This window comes from Cibotium barometz, chromosome 38 (assembly GCF_041138505.1).
Source record: "Cibotium barometz isolate CiBa-2024 chromosome 38, ASM4113850v1, whole genome shotgun sequence".
Lineage (NCBI taxonomy): Eukaryota > Viridiplantae > Streptophyta > Polypodiopsida > Cyatheales > Cibotiaceae > Cibotium > Cibotium barometz.
In genome coordinates this window covers 48,891,959-48,916,007 of record NC_141083.1, presented here as the reverse complement: position 1 = coordinate 48,916,007, position 24,049 = coordinate 48,891,959, and positions in this window count along the sequence as shown.

The following is a 24,049-nucleotide window of genomic DNA, read 5'->3' as shown; positions in this document are numbered from 1 at the left end:
TCCACGAGAGTCGAGGTAAAAAAAATCCACTAAGGATTCAACAGCATAGATTCCATAACTTGTCATTACCAAGTATAGATTCCATAACTTGTTATTACCAAGTCCAAGTGCTTGCCCCCATGAAATTGAAGCGTCTTCACCACATTGCAGATTCAACGCCTACATCAATGGCTATTCGATAGGGCCCCAGCTCAGCACCGGACCCCGCCATCAATGCCAAAGCTTGCATTATCAATAAATGCGCCAACTCTACAGAATAGTGATAGGGCTCCAGTTCAGCACCGGACCCCATTGCACAATCAACGCGCCAGCTTTGCACATAGCTTCGCTAGATTCTCTCTCGGCTACGTATTCATCATTACACTAACTACACCATCAAAGGTGCGCCTGCTAAGATCCAGCCCACAGCACCGTTTCTGCCGGTTGTCACATGACACGCCATCCACAATAAGTAAGATGTGCATCCCTGTCAGCTCTGACGGTGCTACCTCCGTGCTCAGCTGTACTGCCTTCGTGTCAGTCCGTTGAATTGCAGACCGCCACCACCACCACCGCCTTGCTTAGCGCTTCCCCTTGAAGACCACCGCGCGTGGCACTGCCTGCTATTCACAACCACCGCACTTAGCGCTTTGTTGGCTTCCGCACTTAGCGCCTTGTTGGCTTCTGCTAACAAGAGCACACCATCACGACGCTTAGCACTGCACCTTGACATTCAGCTTGACAGCCTCCCTTTCAGTCTCACCACAACCACCTCGACTGCCTTGACAGTCAACTTGTTGTAGACACTTGACAGCCACCACAGAGACCCGCCATCAAATTCTGCCATTTTCTTTGCTCAGTGCTACAGTGGTCATGAGTAGTCACAACGAGCTGCAATGCTTCGATTAAAGATGATGCACCTCTAATGGCATCTCACAGCATCGCCCGACTGTGGATATACAACCCACCATATGGAGCTCCAAGAAGAAGCATTCTCTGCCATCAGTTCTGTGCTGCAGTACACCATTCTCACAGTCCAAATATTGACGAACTTCTAGCCTGCTTCAAAGAAACAGTTTAGTAATGTCCTGCCATCTCCTCTTCCAGGACATGGTTCTATTCACAAAGAGTACTCCTTGCTCCACAGTAGTTGTGCTTTGTTCTTGAGTGAATTGATACCATCTTGAAGAGACTTTGAACAAGATTGTTGATGAAGCTTTAATAGCTAAGCATAACCCTAGGAGAAATGCTTTCAAATTCTTTTTCTCTCACTCACCTCTCTTCCAATGATGTCTCTCTAAAGGTCTCTCAAAGCAATATACACACCAAGTGTAGTTTCTCTCTCTCTCTCTCACATACACACACACACACACACACGAGTGTCATAGGAAAGAGGTGGAGTGAATCATGGAGAAATCAGTGGGATTTGATGTTTGGATGTAAGCTCTATAAATTGAGGCATTGTCCTAATGTCACCATTACATATATACACTCCAAAAATCTCTCTATTATCTCATACATAAACAATATAGTAGCAATGCTATTAAGCCTCAAAGTGCCACTCAATGAGGTTCACAAAGGCAGCTATTCATAGGTAAAATTCTAATTAACAAAGGCAATAAGAGTTTCCACTCTCAACCTTTATCTAGTTATGAGTACTATTATAGAGAATAGAGATTTAGTGTATATAATAAGAGCACTGCTCCCTCTCTCTCAACAAGTTTTCTCTCTCTCTTAATGTCATAATTTATTGTAGTAACGTCTCTCTTGACCTTCCCAAGACTTCGAGAATACACTACACTTAGATATTATTGAAAAGATGCAGGGGGGAAGAGAGCTTGAGCTCTTGCAAGCACACACACACACTCACAAAACCCTAATAGAGAACACACAAGGTGAGAGGCTGAAAATCTTCTTCTTCTCTACTCAACACTCAACATACCATATACAAGAATAAGAGTACACACAATATGAAAGGTACCAATACATACACGGGTTCTCTATAGTGTGAACCCGACTAAATGAGCAGGCACTATAACTATGCCAGTCTCTAGAATGGCTGTCACACAGCCTGTCATCCCACTGGCCGCATATCTCCCATGATCTCACCAACCATGTCAGTGGTGTAAGTGTGGGGCCTATCCCCCAGGCGGGTCATCAGTGTCCACCGCCTCACTAGATGAGATCGATATCTCAACACTTCCTCTCGAGCTCAACTCTATCTCATGTACACCAAGCGAAGCCCTGAATCTGTGGAGCTTCTCTGTACCCAATGCTTTGGTGAAGATGTCAGCTACCTGATCCTCTGTGCTGACATAAACAAGGTCAAGATCTCCTGCCAAGGTCTTCTCTCTGACAAAGTGGTAGTGGACCTCTATGTGCTTCGTACGAGCATGAAAGACTGGGTTTCTGGCCAACTGTATACTGCTAATGTTGTCACAGAAAATGACAACTTGTCTATCCACTGATAGACCCAAATCTACAAGTAGCTTTCTCGACCAAGCTACCTCACATGCTGCCATAGCAGCTCCTCTGTACTCGGCCTCTGTACTCGATAGAGCAACCGTAGGCTACTTCTTGCTGCTCCAAGTCACAGCAGCACTCCCCAAAGAAAACATGAAGCCACTGGTAGATCTTCTGTCTGAGATACTACCAGCCCAATCAGCATCTATGTACCCATGTACACATATATCTGTCCCAGTCTCATAGAATAGTCCACAATGCAAAGTAGACTTCACATACCTTAGTATGCGTCTCACTGCATCCAAATGCGGTTTTTGTGGAACCTGCATAAACTGACTCACCAACCCAACAGCATAGCTCAAATCTGGTCTGCTGGTGATCATCATGTATATCAAACTTCCTACTATGTGCCTGTACATAGTAGGGTCCTCCAAGATCTCTCCTGAATCTGCACTCAACTTGCCATTCTGATCCAATGGCACAGAAATAGGCTTACAGCCTGTCATACCATACTTGGACAACATGTCCAAGCCATATTGTCTCTACAGTAATCCAATACCATGTGGTGACCTAATCACCTCAATGCCCAAGAAATATCTGAGCTTCCCCAAATCTTTCATCTCAAATTTCTGTCTAAGCAAGATCTTTGATCTATATATCATGGTCCCCCGTAATGATCAAGTCATCTACATAGATGACAACAAGCACAACTCCTCTATCACCATGTCTCACATACAATGAGAAATCTGCATTGGCTACATGAAAGCCAATAGTGACAAGATATTCTGAAATCTTGTCAGACCATGCTCTTGGTGCTTGCTTTAAGCCATACAAGGCTTTCTTCAACCTGCAAACATGCTCGGGGTGACCCACATCCTCATAACCAGGTGGCTGCAACATATACACCTCTTCTTGCAAATCCCCATGCAAGAATGCATTCTTTACATCCATCTGATGTAAAGACCATTGCTTTGATGCAGCCACTGCTATCACAACTCTCACCGTTGCCATCTTGGCAACCGGGCTGAAAGTTTCCTCATAATCAATCCCATATGTCTGCGCATATCCTTTGGCTACCAATCTAGCCTTGTACCTGTTCATGCTTCCATCACTGTTATGTTTAACTTTATACACCCACTTGCATCCAATGGCTTTCTTGCCTTTAGGCAATTTCACTAAATCCCAAGTTTTATTTCCATATAGTGCATCCATCTCCTTATCCATAGCTTTCTCCCAACACACATTTCTAATAGCCTCATCAATGCATGTGGGCTCAACAACCTGCACAACCTTTGCCATATATGCATAGTGATGTGCCACATAACCATCATATGTAAATCTCTGCACAGGGTTCTTCACTCTCCCTGATCTTCGTAGTTTTTCATTCATGGCTTCCATAGCCTTCTTTACACCAGGTGTTCTCATAGCTGGGATCCCAAGCTCCTCATCAAGGCTCATATCTGAGCCACTAGACTCTCTATCAACATGAGAATGCCCTGCAGAAATGTCAGGCATACCAAGGGGCTCAACCACTTTCTCTTTTCCTTTACGTGATGTAGTAATCACATTTGCGCATGAAAGGACTAAAACCTGTACTCGTATGCTTAGTACTGTTATATGCAAATTCTAGTGTACCCCAGAGTCCTACCAACATCCATCAAGGCGATAGATTCCTCAAAGGTCCTTTTCTGAAGCTTTTAGACATTAGTGTTCACCCCATAGAAACCAAGGCATCGGCCCCAAGGTGCAAGCGGCTTAGAAGAGCTCCTTCGTAGTTCTCATGTGGCCACCATAAAAACCAGAGAGTCAATTACAACTCCATTGTTGGACATCATTAAAATTAAAGAGGCATGCAACTCCATTACCTCGTCCTCTTCCTGAACTCATGTAGAAGGCCTGTTGCTCTGAACTGTTTTTACTTTGTGAAGACTGTTGGTCTTTACCCAAGTTCTTCTCTTCGATAATCAGCATAGACACCAAATCTGTAAAGTTGGGAATGTTTTCCCGAGTCTGAATAGACGTCTTGAACGCCTTGTATTGTGGCCCGAGACCACGTAGACAGACCTCCACCTTATCATCATCATCTACTGACACACCAATAGATGCAAGGGATTCCACAATACCCTTTATCTTCAACGCATAGTCATTCACAGACATGCTCTTTTTCTCCACAGTATGAAGTTCATTCTTCAACTGTATCTTACGTGCCTTAGTATTTGTTTCATAGAGCTTTACCAAGGTGTCCCACGCCTCCTTGGGGGACTTGGCACCCTGAATGTGCCCAATCATGGTGTCCTGTATACTAATGGATAGCCAATACATAACCTTCTTGGCTCCTTGGTTCCAGTCTTTAAACTCTTTCACATCTGCAGCAGTTCCGGTATCTCCGGTGCCTCTTCATGCTCACCTTCTATGTAGTCCCAATAGCCTTTTCCCATCAGGAAATTCGTCAACTTGAACCTCCAAGCATGGAAGTTATTCTTATCAAGCTTCTCAGCCACAATCTGAGTTATCCCATCATTTGACATGTTGCCAAACACACAATTTTACTAGAACAGCACTCTGGTTTTTCTGCACAAACCGCTGTATTTTCTGCACAGCGGTACTGTAGTACTCTCAAATGTCACAGCCAGTGACTTCAATGTGCATACATACACCCAATGGCAACTGTAGACCTCTTTGCAGCACCCACAGTGTCTGCACAGTCAATCTATCTTCCTGTAGTTCTTAAAACAGAGTTCTGCAGAGAATCGATGACTTACCCGCAGTGCTCGAAATCGCCTGCTTTCTGAAAAACGGAGGTCCAGACGCGCCCGAAAACGCGTTTTCGGCCCAAAAATCTCAGTCCGATAGGACTGTATAGTTTCCCTATAGCTTTACTCCCGCGAAGAAAGCTCCTCAATCAGAGACCGTTTGCCGGTGCCTCCCGTAGAGCTCCCGACAAGGGTGTAGTCACCAACACAATAGGGAAGAGTAGTTGAAGCTCTTACCCTCGTACCGCTTCCTGTGGTTCTCTTACTTACAGCTCAGCCCTTAGCGCACGAACTAGGCTCTGATACCATGAAAAGATGCAGGGGGGAAGAGAGCTTGAGCTCTTGCAAGCACACACACACACTCACAAAACCCTAATAGAGAACACACAAGGTGAGAGGCTGAAAATCTTCTTCTTCTCTACTCAACACTCAACACACCATATACGAGAATAAGAGTACACATAATATGAAAGGTACTCAACCAATACATACACGGGTTCTCTATAGTGTGAACCCGACTAAATGAGCTGGCGCTATAACTATGCCAGTCTCTAGAATGGCTGTCACACAGCCTGTCATCCCACTGGCCACATATCTCCCATGATCTCACCAACCATGCCAGTGGTGTAAGTGTGGGGCCTATCCCCCAGGCGGGTCATCAGCGTCCACCGCCTCACTAGATGAGCTCGATATCTCAACAATTATTAACTAGGAAGAAATAGAGCTTAGAGAATGCATACGAGAAGATTATCTCCTTTAATCCTCAGGATTAAAGAGCATGATCAGAGAGACGAGAAGCATAATGTGGACTCCAACACATAGTTAGCTCCACACATAATATTTTTCACAAAAAAGGTAATTTTGATAATCATGAGGACACTAACACAAAGTTAGCACCACCTAAAAACTTTACAATGAAAATTATTAGGGTGTTAATTAAAACATAACTAACTCCCATAAAAAAATATCTCCTCACAAAGAAGATAATAATAAGGACATCAACACAAAGTTAACTCCTCCATGAAACAAGCATCACAAAGAGCTTACTCAAGAGCTAAATAACTCCTCACATAGAGAGAGCTCCCAAGGAAGATGGCTCTGATACCATAATGGAATACTAAGGATTACACTAGAGAGTGAAACCCTAATTGCCACAAGCACAAAGCTTTATCTTAACCTCAAAGATTAATGCTACTCTTCAACAAGCATAATCAAAAGAAGATTAAGATAAACATAACTAGCATAAAGCTAGAAGTGAAGCAACAAATTAACACATAGTGACAAGAAAAGATAAGCTTGGGACAAGTGTTTCCACAAAGGAAGGTCACAAAGACCTATCAAGCTTACTCATTATTCACAAAGAAAGATACAACTTATATAGGCTCTAAGAGCCCTCCTAATGACTTAAGCAATGATGTCAAGGGCTTGCCACCTAGCCCTTATCTAGATCCGTCTAGGCTTTACTTTTTCCTTTAGTAATTGGCCATTTACACTTAGGACTTCATTCTTGTTGAGATATCGAGCTCATCTAGTGAGGCGGTGGACACTGATGATCCGCCTGGGGGATAGGCCCCACACTTACACCACTGGCATGGTTGGTGAGATCATGGTGGGTGATATGCGGCCAGTGGGATGATAGGCTGTGTGACAGCCATTCTAGAGACTGCCATAGTTATAGCGCCAGCTCATTTAGTTGGGTTCACACTATAGAGAACCCTTGTATGTATTTGGTTGAGTACCTTTCATAGTGTGTGTACTCTTATCTTTGTATATGGTGTGTTGAGTGTTGAGTGTTGAGTGAAGAAGAAGAAGATTTTTAGCCTCTCACCTTGTGTGTTCTCTATTAGGGTTTTGTGAGTGTGTGTGTGCTTGCAAGAGTTCAAGCTCTCTTCCCCCCTGCATCTTTTCATGGTATCAGAGCCTGGTTCATGCTAAGGGCTGAGCTGCAAGCAAGAGAACCACAGGAAGCAGTACAAGGGTAAGAGCTTCAACTACTCTTCTCTATTTGTGTTGGTGACTACACCCGGGAGCTCCACGGGAGGCACCGGCAAACGATCTCTGATTGAGGAGCTTTCTTTGCAGGAGTAAAGCTATAGGGCAACTATACTGTCCTATATCGGACCTCATTTTCTGGGTTGAAAATACGTTTCGGGCGCGTCTGGACCTCCGTTTTTCAGAAAGCAGGCGATTTCAAACGCTGCAGGTAAGTCATCGATTCTCTGCAGAAATCTGTTTTAAGAACTACAGGAAGACAGATTGGCTGTGCAGACACTGTGGGTGCTACTGCAAAGAGGTCAACAGTTGCCACTGGGTGTATGTATGCATATTGAAGTCACTGGTGGTTGTGACATTTGAGAGTACTACAGTACCGCTGCAAAAAATACAGCAGTTTGTGCAGGACAAACCAGAGTGCTATTTCTGGTAAATTTGTCTGTCTGGCAAGATGTCAAATGATGGCATAACCCAGATTGTGGCTGAGAAGCTTGATAAGAACAACTTCCATGCTTGGAGGTTCAGGTTGACGAATTTCCTGATGGGAAAGGGCTATTGGGACTACATAGAAGGTGAGCATGAAGAGGCACCGGAGATACCGGACATAAATCCGACTGCTACAGATGTGAAAGAGTTTAAAGACTGGAACCAAGGAGCTAGGAAAGTTATGTATTGGCTGTCCATTAGTATACAGGACACCATGATTGGGCACATTCAAGATGCCAAGTCCCCCAAGGAGGCATGGGACACCTTGGTAAAACTCTATGAAACAAATACCAAGGTACGTAAGATACAGTTAAAGAATGAACTTCATAATGTGGAGAAAAAGAGCATGTCTGTGAATGACTATGCATTGAAGATAAATGGAATCCCTTGCATCTATTGGTGTGTCAGTAGATGATGATGATAAGGTGGAAGTCTATCTACGTGGTCTCAGGCCACAATACAAGGCGTTCAACAAGACGTCTATTCAGACTCGAGAAAACATTCCCAACTTTACAGATTTGGTGTCTATGCTGATTATAGAAGAGAAGAGCTTGGGTGAAGACCAATAGTCTTCACAAAACAAAAACAGTTCAAAACAACAGGCCTTCTACACAAGTTCAGGAAGAGGACAAGGTAGAGGAGGCCGTGGACGCGGTCAAGGAGGTGGCCAAATAGGTAATCAGAATTATGGCCAGCAGAGCAGGAACAACAACAGTCCCAGAATACACAATAACAACATCAACAACACACAGGTGGAAGAGGCAAATTCAGAGGCAGGGGGAGTCAAAGAGGACATGGAAATTGGCAAAGGCAATATAATGATGCACGTGAATGCTTTTATTGTGGTAAGCTTGGACATGTGCACGCAGAATATTATGAGAAGCAGGCTGACATGCAAAATGGGAAAGTGCAGCAGAACAACTATGCATCCTCAAGCAGAAACAATGAGGATAATGAAAGGTTGTTTGTTATGCAGCGTGTCGTGAATGCCATGTCTGAAAATGTTGAAGCAGCACAAAAAGATGATGTATGGTATGTGGATTCAGGTGCTTCGAACCATATGACAAGTCATGGGGAGTGGTTCAAGGAGATGAAAAACCTTGAAAGACCAGGTTTTGTGGAAACAGGGGATGACACTGCTCATCCAATTGCCCATGTTGGAGATGTGCCATTGTCTATGCAGGATGGCAAAGTGAAGTACCTTATAGATGTACTTCACGTTCCAAACATAACAAAGAATCTGGTTTCAGTTGGCCAGATGATTGAGCATGGTTTGCAGGTTCGGTTTAACCCTGATGGTTGTTATGTTGAAGACTTTAAAGACAAGTGCAGGTTGGTTGCAAAAGGTAATAGAGTGGGCAGAATGTTTACGTTGAATGTAGACATGCCTGAAATGAGTGCTGCGATGTTTGCAAATGGTTCAGGAATTGTTGCAGACATAGACATTTGGCATAAAAGAATTGGACATGTGAATGTGCAGAGAATGAAGTCTATGCAGACTAAAGGAATTGTGACAGGGCTGCCAAAGTTTAAAGTGGAAGGTATGCAGAGAATATGTGAAGCATGCCAATTTGGAAAGCAAACAAAGCATGTATTTCCACGTAACAGATATGTGAGCAGAAATGCACTAGATGTTGTGCATTCAGATGTATGGGGTCCTACAAAGACCATGTCTATGGGAGGTTGCAGGTATTATGTGACATTCATTGATGACCACACAAGGAAAGTGTGGGTATATTTCATGAAGGAGAAGAGTGAGGTGTTCACTCACTTTCAGAATTTCAGAGTTTTGGTTGAAAAGTAAACAGGGAAATATGTAAAGTGCCTAAGGTCAGATGGAGGGGGAGAGTACTTCTCAAATGAGTTCTCTGAATTTTTGAAGAAGAATGGTATTCGGAGACAGTTTACATGCAGATACACTCCGCAGCAAAATGGAGTTGCTGAGCGACAGGCACATTGCTGAGATTGAGCGAGCATTGATGGAAGAGAAGAATATGTCGCATAGCTATTGGGCTGAGGCTATTTCTACATCAGTATACATCATGAACAGGACTCCAACTGCAGCCATACATGATGTAACTCCAGAGGAAAAGTTTACTGGTAGAAAACCTGATTTGTCTCATCTGAAAGTTTTTGGATGCATTGCATATGTGCATGTGCCAGATGAGCTGAGAACTAAGCTGGATCCAAAAGCTAAAAAATGTGTGTTTATTGGATATTCCCTTGAGCAAAAGGGATACAGGTGTTATAACCCTGCTACACGTGAGTTGAGGGTAAGCAGGGATGTTGTTTTTGATGAGATGAGTAGCTGATATGCTGCTGAAAAAGAAGCTGTTGGGGTTGATGTGAGTGGAAATGTGGTTACACAGAATGCAAGTCAACAATCACAGTCTTTGAGTGGACCAGGAGAGTCCTCATCTAGTGGTTCAATTGATAGACCATGGAGTGGCAGGCTACATCATAATACCAGTCCTACAAATGTGATTAGTACATCACATAAAGGAAAAGAGAAAGTGGTTGAGCCCCTTGGTATGCCTGACATTTCTGCAGGGCATTCTCATGTTAAGAGTCTAGTGGCTCAGAGATGAGCCTTGATGAGGAGCTTGGGATCCCAACTGTGAGAACACCTACTGTAAAGAAGGCTATGGAAGCTATGAATGAAAAGCTCCAAAGATCTGGAAGAGTGAAAAACCCTGTGTAGAGGTTTACCTATGATGGTTATGTGGCACATCACTATGCATATATAGCAAAGGTTGTGCAGGTTGTAGAGCCCACATGCATTGATGAGGCTGTTGGAAATGTGTGTTGGGAGAAATCTATGGATGAGGAGATGGATGCACTATATGGAAATGAGACTTGGGATTTAGTGCAATTGCCTGAAGGCAAGAAAGCCATTGGATGCAAGTGGGTGTACAAAGTAAAACATAACAGTGATGGAAGCATAAACAGGTATAAGGCTAGGTTGGTAGCCAAAGGATATGCGCAGACATATGGCATTGATTATGAGGAAACTTTCAGCCCAATTGCCAAGATGGCAACAGTGAGAGTTGTGATAGCAGTGGCTGCATCAAAGCAATGGTATTTACATCAGATAGATGTAAAGAATGCATTCTTGCATGGGGATTTGCAAGAAGAGGTGTATATGTTGCAGCCACCTAGTTATGAGGATGTGAGTCACCCTGAGCATGTTTGCAGGTTAAAGAAAGCCTTGTATGGCTTAAAACAAGCACCAAGAGCATGGTTTGACAAGATTTCAGAATATCTTGTCACTATTGGCTTTCATGTAGCCAATGCAGATTTCTCGCTGTATGTGAGACATGGTGATAGAGGGGTTGTGCTTGTTGTCATCTATGTAGATGACTTGATCATTACGGGGGATCATAATGCACAGATCTTTGATGTAAAGATCTTGCTTAGACAGAAGTTTGAGATGAAGGATCTAGGTGAGCTCAGATATTTCTTGGGCATTGAGGTGATTAGGTCACCACATGGTATTGGATTACTGTAGAGACAGTATGGCTTGGACATGTTGTCCAAGTATGGTATGACAGGCTGTTAGTCTATTTTCGTGCCATTGGATCAGAATGGCAAGCTGAGTGCAGATTCAGGAGAGATTTTGGAGGATCCTACTATGTATAGGCGCATAATAGGAAGTTTGATCTACATGACGATCACCGGACTAGATTTGGGCTATGCTGTTGGGTTGGTGAGTCAGTTTATGCAGGTTCCACGAAAATCGCATTTGGATGCATTGAGACGCATACTGAGGTATGTGAGGTCTACTTTGCATTGTGGACTGTTTTATGAAACTGGGACAGAGATATGTGTACATGGGTACACAGATGCTGATTGGGCTGGTAGTATCTCAGATAGAAGATCTACCAGTGGCTTCATGTTTTCTTTGGAGAGTGTTGCTCTGACTTGGAGCAGCAAGAAGCAGTCTACGGTTGCTCTATCCAGTACAGAGACCGAGTATAGAGGAGCTGCTATGGCAGCATGTGAGGTAGCTTGGTTGAGAAAGCTACTTGCAGATTTGGGTCTATCAGTGGATAGACAAGTTGTCATTTTCTGTGACAACATTAACAGTATACAGTTGGCTAGGAACCCAGTTTTTCATGCTCGCACGAAGCATATAGAGGTCCACTACCATTTTGTCAGAGTGAAGGTCTTGGCAGGAGACCTTGACCTTATTTATGTCAGCACACAGGATCAGGTAGCTGACATCTTCACCAAAGCATTGGGTACAGAGAAGCTTCGCAGATTCAGGGCTTCGCTTGGTGTACATGAGATGGAGTTGAGCTCGAGGGGGAGTGTTGAGATATCGAGCTCATCTAGTGAGGCGGTGGACACTGATGACCCTTGGCTCTATGGGCTTGAAGATGGTGTTGTTGATCGCTTATCCCTCCTTGCCCTCTTTAAAGATCTCAGTTAAGGTCAGTTGGTGAACATGGGTCACTCGAGGTAATGGTGGTTTGTGGTGGAAGAATTGGGGGTGGTGAGGTACTTCAGGTACCTTAAGGATTCCTTGTGGGGCCACTTCATGGTCAAGTTAAGGTGCATTATGTTGTGTTGGGGCTGACAAGGCCAGTGGCAGTTTTCTGGGGTTTGGTGGCAAGGCCTTGTAGAGCCCTTACTTGAGCAACTCTCTGGTCTCGGTAGTAGTTGAAGGTCTCGTGATTGCCCCACCTTTGGCAATAAGCAAAGTAGAGAGTTGGTACACAGTTGTGGTTGCCCCACTTGGTGATGGCCTTGGCCTACTCTCCATTTTTGGGTCATTTTTTTCCACTTGAAAAGACAACTATTTTTCCTTTCCTTTAGATTTTGTGCTTGTAGTTTTGAAGGAAGCTTCAAAAGTACCCTCGTGCAGTTCTCGACAATGATTTCCCTTGAAACTGTCCTCAAAATCCATGGTGCTTCTAGTAGCATTGCTCAAAGGAAGTATGGGCTAGAGAATATGGGGAGTTATGCAAGGCAACATCTTCCAGGCCATCTAGGAATCACCCAATCAATCTTTCATCGGAGAACTTATCTGTATTATCACAGCGAGAGTAAAGGTATCTCCATATTTCTATTTCACATTGTGTAATTGTGTGATTGGAATCCATCAAGTTCCTTGTCTTAAATATCCTACTTTGAATGCCTCTTTCAAGCCATCAAATGTAGCCTTGACCGAAACCACTATCCTTATTTTCCATCAAGGATAAGGCCAAATGCATTTACCTTTACCTGATTGTCCACATGGCCAAATTCCTCAGAAATCTAGTTGAACATCTCCATATAACATTTGGGATCTCCAAACCCATCAAATTTAGTGATAAGTTTGGAGATGTGAGATAGTTTATTCCTCTCTGGTCTTGGCTCTCAAACCCCAGCTATGCAGGTGCTCGTGCTTCAATTCCTAAAGCTACCCCTCCCTATTTCCATGGCTATCCTTAACTTCAGGTGTCAATCTTGCTATGGCTAGATCTAGTGCAAGTTGGGGTATGATAGGCAGATGAGCTAGGCCTAGAGGATAGTTTCTCATCTGTGGACCGTGCCTCAATGGTGGGCCAGTGTGTGCTTTGTAAGGATCCACATGGTATTGGAATACACTCTGTGAGGTGAATAGTGGTTGTACACTTGTGCCGTGTGCTGGCTAAAATGTTCTGAGTTGTCTCTTTCTCTTTGGTAAGATATCTCTAGACCTTGGTGAAGTGGCTTTTGGCCTAGTCTTGATGCTAGCCTACGGTCTTCATACGAATCTACTATTTCACGGAAGTTGGCAATGGATTGGGTTACTTGTGCCTTGCCCCACCTCTAGTCTACGATCTAGTGGGCAATGTGAATTTTGCCTATGTCCCTGGGGTGAGGCTCTTTTGATTACGCATTTCCTAGATAAAGTTTCTCATTCTCGAGGCAAGACTCCTTTGCAAATATGCATGGGATCGTGGGCCTTGCTCGTGAGTCAATGGTCTATCCATGCACTAGGTAACCAATCCTCTTATCTCTAGGTCAGGAGTAGTGCATCCTTTGTTTGGATATTCTTTGCTTTCACTAGTGCTATCAAGAACTAACACCATTTAGATCCATGTTATGTTGACCAATTGTGCGCTCGGGGGGGTCATTCATAAATATGTAAGCATAGCATGTGGATTCAATAGAAGAGATTTTTAAAATCTCTTTTTTACACATTTTTTACATATAGAATGGTACCATTTAAATGGGGCATTCACAGGTTGAATAGAAAAAGGGTATGTTTTATTCATGAAAAATTCAAAGATGAGGGATTTTCAAAATGGGCCTTGAATGCACGTGATACAGAGGGTTTACTTATAGTGAACCCCACAAGATTAAGCACATGACAATTCAACGTCATCAAATAAGAGATTGTTTTGGACCAATTTCCATGAGCTAAGGTGTATGAATGTGTAAAGTGACATTGCAGAATCACACTCTAGATAAGAATTTTTTTTTCCTTTGTGGAAGCTTAGGAATGGTCGTTCTCTCACAAAGAAATGTACATTCTTTCATAAAGGTACAAACGTGGCTCAGTAAGAGTTGCAGTGTACATTGAAGTTCGTACAGTCATAGCGTTTCCTGGTGAAGGAATAAGCATTGCTAAGAAAAGCACAACCATGTATAGTGAGAGAAATGGAAGTTCCTTCGTTCACTTAGGGAGGGTGCGGCTGACGTGTTAAAAAAAAGATCTTTGAGTGTAGGTACGAGCGTTCACTTGGGAAACTATGGGTTAGGGTACTGACATACGTCCATGAAGGTACGGATGCATGTTTATAGACAATGGTAGGTATCTTGAATGCACTTAAAAGTTGTATCTTCTAACAACTACCTCCAAATATTCCCCTAACAATACAACTATACTACTTTTATACCCTTTTTAATGCACTTTAAGCTCTCTTTAATGCACATTACTCACATTGACAAGAAAGATATGGAAAGATTATGCTAGAGAAAGTGAACTAAAGAGCGTATGGCCATACCTCCATAAAGTGAACGGCCATTCACTTCTCAGAGAAGATCGAGACTAAACTGTTCCCAGTTCCTTCTCTAGTTTTTCATTGATTTCAACCCCCAAATGATGACTTTTGTGTTTTTCTTGTTGTGGATGGCTTAGGCTAGTCCCAAGCTATCAATGATGCATAGAATTCTTTATTAAATCGAATGTCCTAGGATTAATTGGGAGATTAAGCTAGTATGCAATTTTTAACTAGTTGAAGGAAAATAAAAAATAATGGACTCAAGAGAGCAAGATTAGGATAGTTAACTATGAGATTGCCTTGGTCACCAATCAACTCAATTAGGCATCCAAATGAGTGATTATCATCTCATATAGGAATTTGGCAGTTGATTGTGATGTGTTATCTCGGAGAGCACGGGATTCCACCCATTTGGTGTTTTAGTCTGTAGCTACCAGGATATACTTGTTACTGGTAAAATGGGATGGGGGTTTAAATGGGCCAACAAAGTTGAGGCCCCATTTCTAGAATGGTTCTAGGGGGTTGTGTGGCATCCTATGTCTATCTCTGTTGGCATACGTCACACTGTTTGGCCCATCTGTATGCATCACCAAGAACTGTCGGCCACCACAGACCTGCTTGGAGGATTTTCCTCTTTGTGATTTAAAAAATAGTTGTGTTTAAGAAAAACCAAAAATATTTTCACTTTCTCCACAATTTGAACTTTTTTCTTTTTGTTTTCTCGCCTCTCTTATGTGCTAGGCAACCTACTAAGAGTCACTTGTTATGCACGTGTCATACACCAGATAAGTACGTATTTAATGCAAAACAAACACAACACACAAATCACTAAACACTACTGAGCTGACTGCTTAATAAACAATGTAAAAACATGATACCTTAATAGATAAATTTAACAATCAAATGTATGAAATAAAACTGAAATACACAGAGACGTAATAGGAAGATGAGTGTACAAGAGATAAATAACAAAAAAGAATGGTCTTGATTATATCAATCCAAAATAGAAAGTGATACTTGTACCACTAGTGATAGTCATGATGCCATTCAATAACTTTGAAAGCCTCTCCACACTCCATTGCATCTCCCTTGCAGGACCCTCTGAGCTATCCAAAACATATAATCCAATTGGCCATTAGATCAGTGAAGTATCGAGAGCAAGAAAGTACTTGCCCTCCATCTCCAAGCTCATTAGAGGAACACACCAAAGGATAATCATTAGAAGTCGACACCTGTTTGCTGACATAGTGATAATCCATTGAATGTAGTTTTTTACATCTAATTCTTGGATAGCCTTTCCAACTTGCAACTTAGCCTTAATCCATTGTTCACACTTTTGTTGTTGTAGCACATGATAGACATTAGCATTGACATTATAAGATGTGGTCAACTCTTTCCAATTGTGGTACTTCTTTGTACCATCCAATTTACTAAATTTAAAGACTAATTGCTCTTGGATGACTTTATCTTGGTTCATTAGAGTTACATGATCCTATATGTCAATCTTGTCTTTAGTAGTATCCTTGGAAATCAAGATCGTTTTTTATTTTAGTTCGGACTGGATGATCTTCACCTCCGCATCTTCTCATATGAAGGGCACCGCCAGGCAGGCTACTTGCCCATGAGATCAAACATGATGGGGCGAGCAGCTGGCAGGTCGTCTATGGTGTTGAGATATTGAGCTCAACTATTGCTAGGACGGACCTTGATGACCCACGTGGGTGATAGCTTTCGCATCTACACCACTGGCATGGTTGGTGAGATTATGGGTGATATGCGGCCAGTGGGATGACAGGCTGTGTGACAGCCATTTTGGATTACTAGAGACTGGCATAGTTATAGCGCCAATGCATTTAGTCGGGTTCACATTATGGACCGACCCTTGTATGTTGTAGTAGTTGAGTATTAACCCATATAGTGTGTACTCTTATCTTTATGTTATGTTGGTTGAGTAGAGAAGAAGAAGATAGAAGAAAATTCAGCAATCCATCTCTCTCTTGTGTCTTGCTCTCTCTTGTGTGTGTGTGTGTGCTTTCTAGGGTTTGAAGCTCGCCCTCTCCCCCACATTCTCTTTATGGTATGAGAGCCTCGTTTGTGGTTAGAGCTAAGAAGGCAAGCAAGAGGCAAGAACAAGCAAGGAATGAAGTGGTACTACACGGGTAAGAGCACCATCATCTCTTTCCCCTTCTTGGTTTAGGTACAACACCCCCTCAATAGCTCTGGGAGCTACACATCTCCGATTGAGGAGCTATTTTCGTGGGAGCGAAGTTACAAGGCAGGTATATTGTCCTATTAGACAACATTTTGAGCCCGATTCACGTTTTGGGTGTGTTTATGGGTGCCCCATTTTGTCATTATAGGGTATTTTTTATAGTTTTCTGGAAGGTCTGGTAGAGAACTGTTTCTGCTCGAAATCTGGTTATTGCAGTGCAGCAATGCATTTTGAAAGTGCAGAAAGGGTTTGCACATGTATTGTTGATAATGGGTATATGTACATGTACTCTGGTCACATTTGGTGACATGTATTGTTGATAATGGGTATATGTACATGTACTCTGGTCACATTTGGTGACATGTATTGTTGATAATGGGTATATGTACATGTACTCTGGTCACATTTGGTGACACACAGGTTGTGCTGAAGTACTGTTGCTATAGTAGCAGATACTACTATATTACAAGCTACATATAGAAGTTGTCTGTTTGTAGGTTATTTGATTACTATAGGAAAATGTCTGATGGAATTAATTGAATTTTTAGTGAGAAGCTGGATAAGAATAACTTTTATTCCTGGAAGTTCAAATGACCAATTTCCTAATGGGTAAAGGATTTTGGGATTATGTAGAAGGAGACAATGAGGAGCCTCCAAAGTTATTTGAGGAGAATGCCACTCCTATAGATATAAAGGCATTTAAGGATTGGAATCAGGGTGCAAGAAAAGTCATATACTCGCTTTTAATTAGTGTCACAGACACTATGATAGGACACATACAGGATGCAAACACTCTAGCAGTTGCATAGCAAAATTTGGTTCAGATGTTCCAGACTAACACAAAGCCAAGGAAGTTGCAGTTAAAGCAAGAGTTGCATACTATGGAAAGAAAAGCATGTCCATCAATGAATATGCCTTAAAGATCAAGGGCATTGTTGAATCCCTTCAATCTATCAATGTATCAATGGAGGATGATGATTTGGTGAGTGTCTGTCTGATTGGGCTTGGCAAAGAGTACAAGCCATTCAAGACCTCCATTGTAGTTAGGGAGAATATTCCCAACTTTCGGGACTTGATATCTATGTTGATTATAGAAGAAAAGGCTTTAGGTGAGGATTCTTCTTCACAAAGCAAGAACACATCAGAACACGCCTTCTTCTCTAATTCAGGTAGACGCAGAGGTAGAGGCCGTGCTCGAGGCCAAGGTGGTGGCCAACAAGAAAATCAGAATTCTAGACAACAACAGTCCAATGATTCACAGTAGCAATCATACATAGGTGGAAGCGGCCAGTCTAGAGGCAAGGGGAGCCAAAGAGGGCGAGGTGGTTGGCAAAGAAATCAAAATGCAAATAGCATAGATTGCTATTACTGTGGAAAACTAGGACACATGGCAAAGGAATGCTACAAAAAGCAGAATGACATTAAAAGTGGGAAGTTGTAGCAAGGCAACTATGCATCATCTAGCAAACATGGAGGTGATGAACAAAAGTGAGCAATTGTTTGTGATGCAACACATGCTTAGTTCCATAATAACAAGGGATGTGTCAGGATCTCAATGTAAGGTTCCTTCTAAACCCTAAAAGATGTAAAAGCTCTTCTCTCAGTCCCCTGTAGTCATCTCCTATTTCACAATGAGAGAGAAAATGTTATAGAGAGAGGAAATTCAATTTTGAGATATTTTTGGATAAAAAACTTCTCCTAATATCTAGGATGAATTCTTGTAAAATAGAAGTTCAAAAAGAATTTCCCAATGTGCATTAGAAATTAATTGAATATGTGTATTAAAGACCTTAGTCTAAGGGTCCACATTTTCAGAATTTTTTTACTAAGGTCCAAATAAGGTTATAAAGGTCCAATAGAATTAATCCAAGTGTTTCAATAAGAAAAATGCAAAGAATAAAAGAAAATCTCCCAAAAATGAGTAAATGCTCACATAAGATGAACAGTTGACCAAGTACTAGGTTTATTAGTTAAAATTAAGGTTTATTAGTAAAAAAATTAAGGTTTATTAGTTAAAAATTAAGGTTAGGGCTCATGAAGGAGGCACCTTTTTTTCATCTTTACCTTGCATTTCTAATTCAAAAAATAGGGATATTTTATCTCTCCTCTCTCCTCCTTCAAAACTGGATCAGAAAGTGAGCCAAACTGGTCCAAAACTTGTCCAAAAGGGATCAAACTAAAGCTGGAAGCCTCCAGATCCTAGTTGGACTTGGTTAGTGGCCTCCCTCACCTATAAATAGACCCTCATTCCTTTGTATTTTCATCTTTGAGTATGCCAGTATTATCTTTATTTTAGTGTAATTCTATTATCCCTCTATTTTGCCTCTACTTTTGGAAGCTTTGGAGCTTCACAATTCTCGATCCTCTCTTGGAGATTACCCTCCCCAACTTGGGGCCAAAGGTTTCTTTGTGGGTTTAACTTCTTTCTTAAAAGAATCAAGCCAAAATCAAAGGTAAGCCTTAATCCAATGGTTTTTCTATCTTTCTTAATGGTTATCTCTTTCCCAACCCCTCTAATGCTTGGGGAGCTTTCAATTAAATGTTTTTTTCTTGAAATCAAGATTTCTAATGATTCATAATGTTTAAATAGTTTAATACTAATCTTTATGCTTAATTATAGTATTTTTATTAGTAAATCTCTCTTTTTGGAAAGATTAATCATCTTTATGGTTAGATCCTTGTTAGAAGGATGATTCCTAATGATAAACTCATTATCTTAAACAAGGCTCTAGGCTTAACAAGCTAGAGAAAAAGATTAGGTATTTTTATGTTTTAATCTAGTTAAAAATGATGATTAATTTCTTTAAGCTTGTTTATGATTAAGAAAAATCATATTAATTCAATTTAAGTTGAAAGACGGTTATGCTTACATGTTTGAAAATGAGGAATGGATATTTAAGAATAATCAAGAGATTTAATCGTAATTATGCTTATAATTATTATTATAATTATGTTATGTATGCATAAATAAATTTTAGTTTAAAAGAGGAGTTCTTATCATATTTCAATTATGAATATTCATTTAAAGTTAAAAAATTGAACATTCTCAGAAGTTGCAGACAGCGAAGCTATTGTAAAATTTTCCAGAAAAAAGATAAATCTTATTTTTATGCATAAATTTAATAAAGCAAAAAGAGGAATTCCCATCACATTCTAGGCATAGATATTTTTATGCTAAAAGAATGATTTTTGTCATATTTATGGAAAATACTTCTATAGTATTTATGCATAATTGTTTAAATTAAGAAAAGAGAAATTTTTGTTATATTTATTTTTATATATGTACATGCATAAAAATTTAGATGCAAAAAGAGCAATTCCCACTATATTCTAGATACAAATATTTTAAATATTAAAAGAGAAATTTTAAGGTATATTTTAAATATGGGTATTTTTATTTATTTAAAAGAGAAATTTTCATCATACTTTAATTAGAAAATGCATAAATTAATTTTGATTTTAAATGAGAAGGTTTCACCATAATTTCATGTAGAAAATTATGGTATATTAATGTTGAGGATCAAAATGGAGAAAATAATATTTTAAGATATTTCTATGTGAATAAATCAATAAAATAATGTATGCATATTCACAAATGGATTACTAGAAAAAGAGTTATCTTTATAAAATTCCATAATTCTCAAATAGAACTATTTATAATTCTATTGTGACCAGGAAAGAATAAATTTTCATAAATTTTTCCCTTACGATTGGAAATCACCTTGGAGAACTAGAAGAAAATCCTCAGGAATCAAAGCTAGGATTAAATCCGAGTAATTTATGGTTAGAACACGACCACCTGAGAATGGTGGGCTAGTAAGATGCTTGCCCATCTCTCGAATCAAAAATTAAGGAAAACCTTGTGATGACCATTCCCATTTCTTCAATACAAAGAATGGACTACTGATTTAGAGAAGTTTTCCTTAAGACCCGAAATCGATGAAAAATAAGTTAGAAATTCGTTAACTGATGGATGGATTACCGAGATATGGGATTCATGATTTTCATTAAGAAAGTCTGGATTTTGAGAAAAAGGATCTTGTGGAATCAAACTCAATGGGATATTCTTACTTGCATAGAAACACTATTTTTGAAAAAGGACTATCTTATGCCAGAATGCTGGAGGAAGCATTTGGCTTATGGTTTAATCTAAGGAGAGTTATATTGCAACAACTGGTGGGGAGTCAGCGAAGGAGGTCTCCCATGGCAAAGCTTGCCAAGGTCTTGACCAGCCTCGGTATGGTTAAAATGGTGCGCTTCTGGTACGATGGGCGAGGGCCGACGAAGTGGTCCATGAGTGAAGTGCTAGGACACCTAAGGAGGATCCTAGAGGGTTCTGACCAGGCGATGCATGGGCTCGTGGATGAGGACTTCTAGGACACCCATGCATATGTCGAGGAAGATATTGATGGATTGGAAAAAAATTATATAAGTGAACTGGAACTTGAAATTGGATCTCGTTGGTTGACTAGCTGGTCTTCGACGGAGAGTCCGGATGACATTTTGATTGTAAAACATTGGACTAGAATTTTGAGGATGGTTATAATGATGAAAATACTATGGTTTCATTCCAACTCTCTTTTAAAGACAACTGAATGTGTGAAAAAGGCAATTTCATATTGGGTGTGTAAGTGATATGTCTATTTTGTAATTTGCTTGAGTGTCGGCTAGGGGGCCTAGGAACTCTTTTCCTTGGTACCCGTGACAAAACACAACCAAGTTTTTATAAAAAGGGATCCCACCAATTCAGTGTTTGGGCGATTGGCTAACCCATGGGCTGGTTGGGCTAGATCGGTGGATTCCAAGGATACAATGAGATACGTTCAAGCTACATTAGTTAGAATAAGTCCCAGGAAGATTCTTGTTCTATGGGAAAGAGTCAACGGTTGTGCCTCGCTTAAGGGGAAAAAAAGCAATGATTTCTATGAACCAAGTGCAAGTCCTTTCCTTGATTTGGCTACATGACCTACGAGTTTGGTTAGAATAGAAAGAATAGTTAAGACCTTAACCCGTTAGTTAAGATTCTCGTTAGAAAATTTTCTTGGAGGAATCGCCCGTGCTTTCTGGGCGAGGGAAGTTTTTCCGGTCTCGGTTTCAAAGGAACCAATGGATTAGTCTCTTGTCTAGACATCTGTGGGCGAGGCCTTGAGTGGGAATCCCTGCCTTGGTGTGAGAGGCTACTACTTCCACTGCCAGCGCCATGGAGAAGGCTTTGCGGAGAGGGCAGGGGTCTCACACTCAAGATATATGGTATGTGGAGTTTGGCACCTCTAACCACATGACTAGTCATGTTGAGTGGTTTAGAGATATGCAGAAAATGAAAAAACCACATTATGTAGAAACACGTGATGATAGTACGCATCCCATTGCGCATGTTGGTAAAGTGCCATTGTCTATTGCAGGATGGCAAAATGATATACTTGGCTGATGTACTTCATGTTTCGAATAGTTTCTGTGATGGTTGAGCAGGGTCTGCAAGTGAGGTTTAATCCTCAAGGATGTTTTATGGAAGACTTCAAAAATAAATGTCGCTTGTTACAAAGGGTAATAGAATGTGCAGGATGTTTACTTTGGATGTGAACATGTCTGAGATAAAGGCAGCCATGTTTGCTGGAGAGACGGAAAACTCTCTCACTTGTAGCAAGAGTAGTATGATCCACATGTAGCTCAATCCAATGGGATTTGCATCCCTTTCGGAGCTAGGGATTCAACCCGTACCGGTGCACAAAAGCTTATCCATTTGATGGAGAGAATGCTAAGAATACTACTACCATTGACATAGACTTAACACACACACAAGCTCAATCTTGCTATTGCTCACTCACTCCTCATCCCACTCAATCATGCATCCAAACAAGAAGAAAGCTTAGCTATTGCATACACAAGATCAAAGCATTCTTCATTCTCAAATACTCATTTCCCTAGCATGCACACAAACCTTGAAGATATCAATAAGAAACATGCACACTAGAGAATTGACATGAGAAGAGAGACAAATATCAACTCATTGCATTGAATTAACAAAAATAGAACTTACAACAATGTAGATGGGGAGAGAGAAGAGCTTGCACCTCTATGGGAAAAGAGGGAGAGCTAGTCTCAAGAGAGCTCAAACATGAGTTTGCCCAATGTGTCCATAAGCTCTCAAATGACCCACTTTTTATACAAAAACTCTAAAACTCCCAAAAGCTCCTATGTGGGATTATTCTTAAGCCCACTCCCACACTCATCTACAACTTGGAACTCTCTACAGATGCGTAGCTTATGTTCATGTGCCTGACGAAAGAAGACAAAAGTTGGATCCTAAGGCAGAGAAATGTGTATTTGTTGGATATGCACAGGATCGCAAGGCCTACAAATGTTATAACCCTCAAACTAGACAAGTAGTCATCTCACGAGATGTGGTGTTTGATGAGCTTGCTAGTTGGTACAAAGAAAAAGATGAGGGAGTCATTGACTCACTTGAGGCAGATGTGCCTGTGAACTTGCCACAAGCAAGTTCTAGTTCTACTACTATGCCTGGGCCAGCAGAAGCTGAGAGTAGCAGTATACGTCCATGGTCAGGACGTTTGAGGCATGAGAGTGTGAGCACTGGGAGTAGTGCTATGGATAAAGGCAAGAAGAAAGTCGAAGGAATTGGAATCACAGGTTATGAGTCATCTAGTTCTGAGAGTTTGGATGAGGAGCTAGGCATACCTGTTTTACGCACACCTGGTGCTAGGCAGGATAGATATGTGCCACCACATGCTAGAGTTACAGGTATATAGAGTGATCCGCATGCATTGCAGAGATCCCAGAGAGTCAGATATCCAGTTGAAAGATTGACATATAGAGATTTTGCTATGCACTACGCATACATGACATCTATGGTAAAGCATGTGGAACCTACATGCTATACAGAGGCTATTGGAGAGCATGTATGGGAGAAAGCCATGGATGAAGAGATGGATGCTTTGGACAAAAATGATACATGGGAATTGGCTGAGTTACCTCAAGGAAAGAATGCAATTGGTTGCAAATGGGTGTATAAGGTAAAGTGCAAGTCAGATGGCAGCCTACAGAGACATAAGGCAAGGCTGGTCGCTAAAGGATATGCACAAACTTATGGTCTTGATTATGATGAAAGTTTCAGCCCAGTGGCTAAGATGGCTATAGTGAGGTCTATCATTGCACTAGTAGCACAAAAAGGT